This window comes from Nicotiana tomentosiformis, chromosome 4 (assembly GCF_000390325.3).
Source record: "Nicotiana tomentosiformis chromosome 4, ASM39032v3, whole genome shotgun sequence".
Lineage (NCBI taxonomy): Eukaryota > Viridiplantae > Streptophyta > Magnoliopsida > Solanales > Solanaceae > Nicotiana > Nicotiana tomentosiformis.
The window spans coordinates 29,116,742-29,128,084 of record NC_090815.1 but is presented as its reverse complement, the minus strand read 5'-3'; positions in this window follow the sequence as shown (position 1 = coordinate 29,128,084).

Below are 11,343 nucleotides of genomic sequence, written 5' to 3'. Positions count from 1 at the left end.
GTTGTTTACTCAAAATGTTGACCGAAATCAAAGTTGGTCTTTTAAGCCAATCCTTAAGGAACCAAGTATTCCGATTTCAACCCGAACCCTTCCAAATCCCGAACTAACCATTCTCACAAGTCATAAAACAGTAAAAGCATGTACGGGAAGTCTTATTTAGGGGAACAAGGTTCTAGAAAGCAAAACAACCGGTCGGGTCGTTATATTCTCCACCTCTTAAACAAACGTTCATTCTCGAACGGGTTTAGAATCATACCTGAAGTGCTGAATAAGTGTGGATATCTGCTCTGCATGTCCTCCTCGGACTCCCAGGTTACCTCCTCGACTGGTTGGCCCTTCCACTGGACCTTTATCGCAGAAATCCTCTTGGATCTCAACTGGCGATCCTGTCTAGCAATAATGGAAACTGGCTCCTCCTCATAACCCAAGCTCTCATCTAGCTGAATAGTGCTAAAGTCTAACACATGTGACAAGTTGGTGTGATACCTCCGGAGCATAGACACGTGAAAAATCAGATGAACCCCTGATAGGCTGGGAGGTAAAGCAAGCTCATAAGAAACCTCCCCAGCCCATCCCAACACCTCAAATGGGCCTATAAACCTTGGGCTCAACTTGCCCTTCTTCCCGAATCTCATAATGTCCTTCATCGACGAGACTTTCAAGAGAACCTTCTCGCCTACCATAAATGATACATCACGCGCCTTCTGATTTGCGTAACTCTTTTGTTTGGACTGTGCTGTGTGAAATCGCTCCTGAATTAACTTCACCTTTTTCGAGGCATCCTTCACCAAATCAGTACCATATAACTTAGCCTCGCCGGGCTCAAACCACCCGATAGGAGAACGACATCGCTGACCATATAAAGCCTCAAATGGAGGCATCTCGATGATGGATTGATAATTGTTGTTGTAATCAAACTCGGCCAAAGGCAAGAACTGATCCCATTGTCCCCCAAAGTCAATCACACATGCTCTGAGCATGTCCTCCAAGATCTGGACTGTCCGCTCTGACTGCCTGTCGGTCTATGGATGAAACACAGTGCTGATCTCTACACGGGTCCCCAACTCACTCTGTACGGCTCTCCAGAAATGCAAAGTAAACTGAGGGCCTCTGTCTGATATGATGGAAACAGGCACACCGTGCAACCGAACTATCTCCCGAATATAAATTTGGGCCAACCTCTCTGAAGTATAAGTAGTTGCAACTGGAATGAAGTGTGCTGACTTGGTCAACCTGTCAATACTGACCCAAACTGCATCGAACTTCCGCAAGGTCCGCGGCAACCTAACTACGAAGTCCATAGTAATGCGTTCCCATTTCCACTCCGGTATAGTCATCTGCTGGAGTAAGCCACCTAGCCTATGGTGCTCATACTTAACCTGCTGGCAATTTAGATACCTAACTACATACTCAGCTATGTCTTTCTTCATCCGCCACCACCAATAATGTTGTCTCAGGTCCCGATACATCTTCGTAGCACCTGGATGAATGGAATATCAAGAGCTGTGTGCCTCCTCTAGGATCCTCTCCCTCAAGCCATCGACATTAGGAACACATAGACGACTCTGGAGTTGAAGGACACCATCCTCGTCAATAGAAACCTCCTTGGAAATACCCTGTAGTACCGTCTTCCTGAGAACTGCCAAGTGCAGATCATCAAATTGTCGAGCCTTAATCTGCTCCAATAGTGAAGACTGGGCAACAACACATGCAAGAACTCGGCTGGGCTCTAAAATATCCAACCTCATAAGTCTGTTGGCCAAGGACTGAATGTCCAAAGCTAGTGGCATCTCCTCTGCTGAAATGAATGCCAAGCTACCCATGCTCTCTGCCTTCCTACTCAAGGCATCTGCGACTACATTCGCCTTGCCTGGATGATAAAGAATAGTGATGTCATAGTCCTTCAGTAACTCAAGCCATCTGTGCTACCTCAAATTGAGATCCTTTTGCTTGAACAAGTGTTGCAAACTGCGGTGATCAGTGTAAACCTCACAAGGCACCCCATATAGATAATGCCTCCAAATCTTAAGAGCATGAACAATTGCGACCAACTCCAAATCGTGCACAGGATAATTCTTCTCATGGGGCTTCAAATAGCATGAAGCATATGCAATAACTCGCCCCTCCTGCATCAATACACAACCCAAGCCAACGCATGAAGTGTCGCAATACACCATATACATCACAGAACCGGAAGGCAACACTAGAACTGGTGTTGTAGTCAAAGTTGTCTTGAGATTCTGAAAGCTCGCCTCACAATCATCGGTCCAACGGAACGGAGCACCCTTCTGGGTCAATCCAGTCAAAGGTGCTGCAATGGATGAGAAGCCCTCCACATATCGGCGATAATAACCTGCTAGCCCCAAGAAATAACTGATCTCAGTCGCCGAAGTAGGACGAGGCCAACTCTGAACCGCCTCAATCTTCTTGGGATCCACCTCAATACCCTCGCCTGATACCACATGCCCCAAGAATGCCACAGAATCTAACCAAAACTCACATTTGGAGAACTTAGCATATAGTTTCCGTTCCCTCAAGGTCTGAAGCACCACTCTTAAATGATGCTCATGCTCCTCCATGCTATGTGAGTAAATCAAGATGTCATCAATGAAGAAAATAACAAAGGAATCGATATAAGGCCTGAACACCATGTTCATCAAATCCATAAATGTCGTTGGGGAATTAGTCAGGCCTAAGGACATCACTAGAAACTCATAATGGCCATATCTAGTACGGAAGGCAGTCTTCGGAACATCTGAGTCCCGAATCTTCAACTGATGGTATCCCGATCTCAAGTCAATCTTAGAAAATACCCTAGCACCCTGCAACTGGTCAAACAAATCATCAATATGCGGCAACGGATACTTGTTCTTAATGGTGACTTTGTTTAACGGGTGGTAATCAATGCACATCTGCATAGTCCCATCCTTCTTCTTCACAAATAATACTGGTGCACCCCAAGGTGATACACTTGGCCTGATGAACCCCTTCGCTAGCAACTCCTCAAGCAATTCTTTCGGAGACATACGATACGGTGGGATGGATATAGGCTGAGTGCTTGGAGCCAAGTCAATACAAAAATCAATATCACGATCTGGTGGCATGCCTGGAAGGTCAGAAGGAAACACATCGGCGAACTCTCAGACTACTGGCACTGAATCAATTGTCGGAGACTCTACGGCGGTATCCTGAACATAGGATAGATAAGCCAAACAACCCTTCTCGACCATATGTCGAGCCTTCAGAAAAAAGATAACCTGACTAGATGTACTGACAGACGAACCCTTCCACTCCAATCTAGGCAACTCTGGCACTGCTAAGGTAACAGTCCTGGCATGGTAATCAAGGATGGTGTGATATGGGGATAACCAGTCCATGCCCAGGATGGCCTCAAGATCGGTTATATCAAGTAATAGAAGGTCTGCTCTAGTCTCGTAACCACAGAATGTGACCACATAGGACCGATAGTTCCGATCCACAACCACAGAATCGCCCACATGAGTGGACACATAAATAGGAGTACCCAAGGACTCATGAGGAATATCTAGGAAATGAGCAAACAGGGATGATACATATGAATAGGTAGACCCTGGATCAAATAATACCAAAGCATCCCTACCGCAGACATAAATAATACTTGTGATCACAACATCTAAGGCCACTGCATCTGTTCTGGCCGGAAAAGCATAAAATCTAGCTGGAGCACCGGCAAGCTGGCCTCCACCTGGCTGAACAATAATTGGCTGACCTCGCCCTGCCTGGCCTCCACCTCTAAGACGGCCCCTACCCGCCTGTCCCCCACCTCTGGGTGGTCGGACGGCTGGTGCTGCAATCATGGGCTGATGACCCTACTGTACTGCCTTGCCCCATAGTCTGGGACATGTTCTCTTCATGTGACCCCGATCTCCACACTCGTAACAATCTCTCTATACCATAAACTGCTGCCCCAAAGTCTAACCCTGATGGCCTGAATACCCACTAGAAGAACCTTGGATGGCTGGTGGGCAGTATGAACTCTCCAGCATGGCACTGGAAAAACCCTAATGAGCTGGTGGGCGATAAGAACTCTCTAGCATAGTACTAAAATAGGGTAACGCTGGAGCACCCCGAGGAGGTGGTGGTGCTGGATATGTGAGCCTGCTAGGCTGACCCCTCCCAAACTGACCTCTGCCCCTAGCCGGGGCACCTCTAAACTTTCCAGAGAAACGGTTCCTCTTGTCCTGCTGCATCTGCTCTTTACCCCTCTGGCGGTAGCCCTCAATCCTCCGAGCAATCTCCATTACTAGCTGATAATCAGTACCCATCTCAACCTCCCGGACCATACTAGCCCGAATATTGGGGTGCAACCCCGCAACAAATCTCTGCACTCTCTCTGCGTTGGTAGGAAGTATCATAAGTGCGTGGCGAGACAACTCAGAGAATCTCGCCTCATAATCGGTCACTGACATCTAACCCTGCTCGAGCTGCTCGAACTGACCTCGCAACTCTTCCCTTTGAGATGGTGGAATATACTTGTCCAAGAAAAGTTGTGTAAACTGGTCCCAAGTCATGGAAGGAGAACCCGTTGCTCTGCCAAGAAGATAAAACTGCCACCATCTATGGGCCCTGCCCTCTAGCTGGAAAGTAGTGAAATCCACCCCATGGGACTCCAATATCCTCATGTTGTGCAGTCTGTCCATGCACCGATCAATGAAGTCTTGGGATCCTCATGCAGCTCTCCCCCGAAGATAGGAGGGTGTAGCCTAGTCCATCTGTCCAATAGCTTCTGCGGATCACCGTCCGCAACTGGTCTAGGCTCAGGTGAAACCGCTGCAACTGGCTGGGCTCCGCCCACGGGTAGTATACCCAGAGTCTGATATACTACAGCTGTATGCCCCGGAGCCTGGGCAGTAGGGGTTTGCGCTCCCCCTCCCGCCTGAGATATGGCTGGGTCTACTGGAAATAAACCAGCCTGATTCATAGTGTCCATGAACCACAGCATACAGCCTATGACCTCCTGAAAACCCAGTGCTGACATGAAATCTATTGGGGTTGGCTCTGTGGAAGGCATCTCGCCCTGCTCCTCAATGATAGGATCCTCTACTGGATCCGCTGGTGGTGCTATCGGGGCAGCTCTAGGATGCCCTTGTCCCATACCTCGGGCCGGTGCCCTCCCCCGGCCTCTGCCTCGGCCTCTAGCAATGGGGGGAGCAGCTCCTCTCGGGTCTGGAATGTCTGTCGTACGCGTCCTCACCATCTGTGAGAGAATGAGGGAAAGGGTTTTAGTATACCACCAACTGCACGATAGGAGATGAATAAAGAGTAATTTCCTAACACCCTATAGCCTCTCGAAGATAAGTACGGATGTCTTCGCATCGATCCATAAGACTCTACTAGGTCTGCCCATAACTTGTGAGACCTACGTGAACCTAGCGCTCTGATACCATGTTGTCACGACCCAATTCCATCTTAGGCTGTGATGGTGCCCAACACCATTGTTAGGAAAGCTAACACAGATCAAACTAATGGTTTCACATTTAAATAAAATACTAAGTGGATAACATTTCCTTATTTGTTAAAGAGATTTAGAAATTTGCCAATGTGACATAATTAAACGGAAGCAAAGGAGTACAAATCGTAATCATGCAAACCAAACCAAAATCATAGGTCTACTAGTGTATGTGCCAAGACCTGGTGTCACAAGTATGGGGGCAATCTAGTAGAATATACAAAAGAACACTAGCCTACTATCTGAAATAAAATAGACAAAAACAAAATAAAACATAAGGGAGACTCTGACTGCTGCAGAACAGCTCGGAAGACAGCTCACTGTGAAGTCTCGAGATGGGGATCAAATCTGCGCACCAGACTGGTAACCAGATGCACCTGCCTCAGATCATGTACAATTAAGTACAGAAGTGTAGCGTGAGTACAGAAATAACATGTACCCAGTAAGTATCCAATCTAACCTCAAAGAAGTAGTGACGAGGGTCGACTCCGACACTTACTAGGGCCAATACCATGATAATATGAAATTCTAATTAACCATGATATACAGCAATAAGACTCAGAACAAGAAGTAACTGAGCAAGTCTTCAGAATTATTTAAGAGCTTGAATCACTTCCTTCCTTTAAAACATATGATCACACACGAATACCACCGAGGAAGTTCGGCCCGATCCAACATAAATGTAAATTGTGCACTGCCGAGGATCGAACCGCGCAAACCATAGATGCATCTATTACCCCGCTCGCGAATCATACATGCGACGCGGTCAAATATAAATTTATCAATAAATCATAACTCTTCCTTGATTCTTTTCAAAATAAAGACAATTCGACTTGAAGCTTTTAAATCCTTAAAAATCCTCAACTCAATTCCATTTGATACAGTTAACAATTATGATCAAATAACGGTGTCCACAAGCATGGTGTAAACCTTAAACTACCCGTACATAAACAGGAATAGTAGCTACGTACGGACTCTCGTCACTTCGTGTGTACGTAGCCCCCACAAATAACAACACATATTAATTAAGTTCACCTATGGGGTAAGTTCCCTCTTACAAGGTTAGAAAAGAGACTTAACTTGTCTCAAAGCTTACTTTCCAATTTAAGAATGCGCTCAAACCTCCGAATTTGATGCCAAACGACTCAGAACTAGCCAAACATAATATAAATCGATCAATCTATTGCTCAAAAGTTCATATCTCCACTATTAAAGTGATTACCCAACTAAAATTGCAAGATTCCTAAAATTCACCCTTGTGCCCACATGCCCGGATTCCAAAAATGTTTGAAGAAAGTTGTTACCTATAACCTTAGGAACATAATATATGATTTTCACTAAGTTTCATAATCATTTTTGTGGTAAAATCTCATTTTTATTAAACCCTAGGTTTTTCATCTCAACCCATGATTTCTACCAATTTTCATGTGGAAATCTACCCATAATATATGTACTAAACTCATATTTAGAAGAAATTACTTACCTCACAAAGCTAGGTCGAAATCCCTTCCTAAGAAGCTCTCAAATCGCCCAAGAGTGGAAGAAAATGTGATAAACATTGTCCTAACCCGTAATAAATGAGGCTCACTGCTTCCAGCGGTTTCTGCACATGCGGTCATAGGGCCGCAAATGCGCCCTCGCTTCTTCGGACAAGGGTCCACTTCTGTGGAATTCACTGGGCCAGCTGGGACCGCTTCTGCGGACGGGTACCCACTTCTGCGGAACCAGGGCTGCCCTCCTTTGGCCTCTTCTGCGAGGCTTGGCCTGCACCTGTGAGCTCGCACCTGTGGCTGACCAAGTGCAGGTGCGGTTTTGATAGATCTGGTGCATCAGCTGCTGTTCCAAATTCTCATCTTGGTCCGAGCCTCGTCCGATTGACACTCGGGGTCCCCGGGTCCCCGCTCGAACATACCAACAAGTTTGTAATCATAAAACGGACTCGCTCGAACTCTCGAAACACCCGAAACAACATTAAAACTAAGAATCGCACCCCAAAAACCAATTGAATCAAACTTAAGAACTTCAAGTTCTTCAACTCACTTCCAATGCGCCGAAATGTACTTAAACTACTCGGAATGCCACCAAATTTTATGTGCAAGTCTTAAATGACATTACGGAACTATTCCCGATCTCAGAATTCTGTTTGGACCTTGATATCACCAAATCCCTCTCCAAAAAAATTTAAAGAACTTTTAAAACCTTGAAAAACCAACTTTCACTATTAGGAGCCGAAATGCTCCCGGGTCATCCAAAACCTGATCCGAACATACGCCCAAGTCCTAAATCATCATACAAACCTATTGGAACCATCAAATCCAGATTCCGAGGTCGTTTACTCAAAATATTGACCAAAGTCAAACTTGGCCTTTTAAGACAAACCTTAAGGAACCAAGTATTCCGATTTCAACCCGAACCCTTACAAATCCCGAACTAACCATTCCCGCAAGTCATAAAATAGTAAAAGCATGTACGGGAAGTCTTATTTAGGGGAACAGTGTTCTATAAAGCAAAACGACCGGTCGGGTCGTTACATGCCCTTAAGAAGGTCAGCATCTCTCTCTCCCTTTTTCTCTTTTGTTTATCTTTTTGAATGATTTATATATGTCAAGTTAGGTTTCTGTAGATTGTAAATATTCTATGTGTGGTCAACGTATTGATATTTATGATTTCTTAATTTAACGATTACTTGTGTTTAGCCTGTTTTGTTATGACTCCTTAAGGGATAATCGATTAAGTCATAAATGATACCTGATGATCTCTATTTTCTAACAATCTCCAAGTCTAAGCTCTTATGTGTTTATGTTCAGTATGAACTTCATAATTTCCATTAACCTGCAGTAAATTATACAAGCCTCTTTAATTTAATAGAGATTGTATTAATTAAAATTCAGACAATATTATTGAGAACATTAGAATAAAATTTAAAATTAAAAAATCATGTCAGGATCAAGTATCCCATCATCCCTATCCCAAATAACGGCTCGCCGGCAGCCAGGCATCATCATTCCTGCATCATTTACGTCGCATCTTAATATATTATGCATTACAATATATTGGTATGCGTGTATTTCATTTTCTTTTGCAGGAACAAACACAGCAGTGTGGAACTACTTCTTAGCAGTAGACCGAACTACAATGCTATGTGGACAGCCAACCCGGTAGCGGGCTCAAGATCCCAGCTCAAGATGACCAGCAAGCTCAAAATTGAATCATTCAAATCAGGCAGCAAAATTCAAGCTATCATGAGTGACCAATCTCCCGCCTCACCGTATCGTCACAATACGATACTGAGGCAATTCCTACGAATGTCGCTTCCTTAAAGTCCTTACACCAGAACTACATGAGGCCTGATCCTCGTTAAGCCCGAGGTATATAAGCAATTCAAAGCCAGAATTCGGCCTAGTATTCCTAAATCTTTCCAGATCCTTCCTATATTCAATCCTGCAACTCATAATCTTCATGTCACTCATGCAATGCATACCTAAAGTCAGGACAAAATTGGCTTTGGTTCAATTTCTTTGCCCGAAAACTCTTTCATCGTCTCTAGTCAAAGAGGGGCATCTGTCGACGGCCAATTTCGACCCTCCCTTTTAAAATTAATTTATTTACGCTTAACAATTTACAATAAATATTTTAAAAGTATTTTTCTATTAATGAATATCTATTTTATAAATTAATTAAGTATTAGTTTCCAAATTAGTCATGTAGTACTGATATTGTAAAATTACAAATGTATTTACTATTATAAAAATAACTTTGTATATACATTACATAGGTTTTATAATTTGACAAAATTACTCCTTAATTTCCAGTGAATTAGGTTACTATGTTAATATTTTTAAATTAATGCTATAATTCGAAATATGTGTTATTTATTTATAATTAATAAAAAATAATTAATGACGTATAATTATAATTTTATCATATTTTTATTGAAATTTTTAAGTTTATTTAAATTGATTTTAAAAAGGGTTAAAAACTAAATGTCTACAATTGCAATTCCTTAACCAAGTACAAAATGGCTATTTATTAAATTATTTTAGCCCAAATGTACAGCCCAATCTAGAAATACCCAGCCCAAGTCCACCCCTCTCTTCCAACGTGGCAATCCAAGTAAATCTATTCGCACCAATCAATGTTTCCCACGTCACCCCCTTTACCACTCACAAAACAAACACACATCTGAATCGTTGATCCATCTGATCAACGGCTCTCATTTAATCACTGATTTTTCTTTGATTTTTAAAACAGCCGCCCAAAGACCCCATCTCCACCGTTCAAACCTCTTAATCCAATGGCCCTTAAAATTCTTTTTAAAAAAAATCCTAAAGGCCCGAAATTCTAGGGTCATTGATCACCAGATCCAACGGCCCGTATTCTATCTCTCAATATTAACCTAGAGACGGACCCTATTCCCCCAAACCCTAATTCATTTTCATATCACTCTGCCGCCTCACCTCCCCCTTTCCTCTTCTTCCCTCTTCTCACTCGAGCTTACAGACCCATCAATCACCTGAGCCTTGCAAAAATTGGTGCAAGGCCACGAACCTATCAAGAAATCACCCATCTTATCTTACTTATCCGCGATTCACGCTCAACATTCCCTTTTTTCAATCACAAATTCAAAACCGCCTAAATTCTGAAACCCTAGAGGCATTGAATGCCACTATAAAAGGAGGCTTCAATGCTCTCACCTAACAGATATACACCAAGAAAATCTAACATTGAACACACTAAGCGCAAAAACACTAAGAACATTAGGGTTCCTGGTCTTAGGTATCTTACTGTTTTTTTCTCTCTTTTTTCGAGTTTCTTTTGTTGGTTCGAGCTTGAAAGTTCTGGGATCTTGAGCAACAAAAGAAATTTGTTTGGTCTATTGCCCTTAAGAAGGTCAGCATCTCTCTTTCCCTTTTTCTCTTTTGTTTATCTTTTTGAATGATTAATATATGTCAAGTTAGGTTTCTATATATTGTAAATATTCTATGTGTGGTCAACATATTGATATTTATGATTTCTTAATTTAACTATTACTTGTGTTTAGCCTATTTTGTTATGACTCCTTAAGGGATAATCGATTAAGTCATAAATGATACCCGATGATCTCTATTTTCTAACAGTCTCCAAGTCTAAGCTCTTATGTGTTTATGTTCAGTGTGAACTTCATAATTTCCATTAACTTGCAGTAAACTTATCTTTGTCTCATTACACCTCTGTAATTTTGTGAACTTTGAAGTTGAGTTTAGTACCCGAGAATGTGATTAAGATGACTTATCTTCCCCTACTTCTTAACCTTAAGTTTGAACTTACAATGTCTAAATATCTTCTTGTCTGCCTGTGTTTTGTTAAACTACCTCTAAGTTACCACTGTAGTCCTCACTCTGTTTAGCTATCATTATTGTTGAACCAATCATGCTCATCTGAACTTCATGTCTTTCCCTTCACTGATGATTCTGCTGAGATTTCATCTTGTTTTCCTACACCTTATTTGCTTTATGGTTGATTTCATTATTTGGTAGCTTTAACTAATATGCTGTTAAAACTTCAATATGACTATATCACCTAACTAAGCTAAAAGAATTGAAGTGTTTAGATGCTTTTCTTCCCTGTATCTGTATCCACTGACTCCAAGGGTAATTTCTGGACTATCACTATAGCTTTCTCATGATCATGCTCAACTGTTGTGTGCATAGGAAACTATCTTATTTGCATCAAGTTGTTTTCTTTCTTTGTTGCATATATATTCTGTAAGGTCAAACTGTTAGTGTAAGTCATGATTTTGTTTGGATGAAGTCAACTAGTGGTTGTTGCACCACTAAGTTTGTTTATTCCAAGTCAGTTGAGATCTTCATACATAT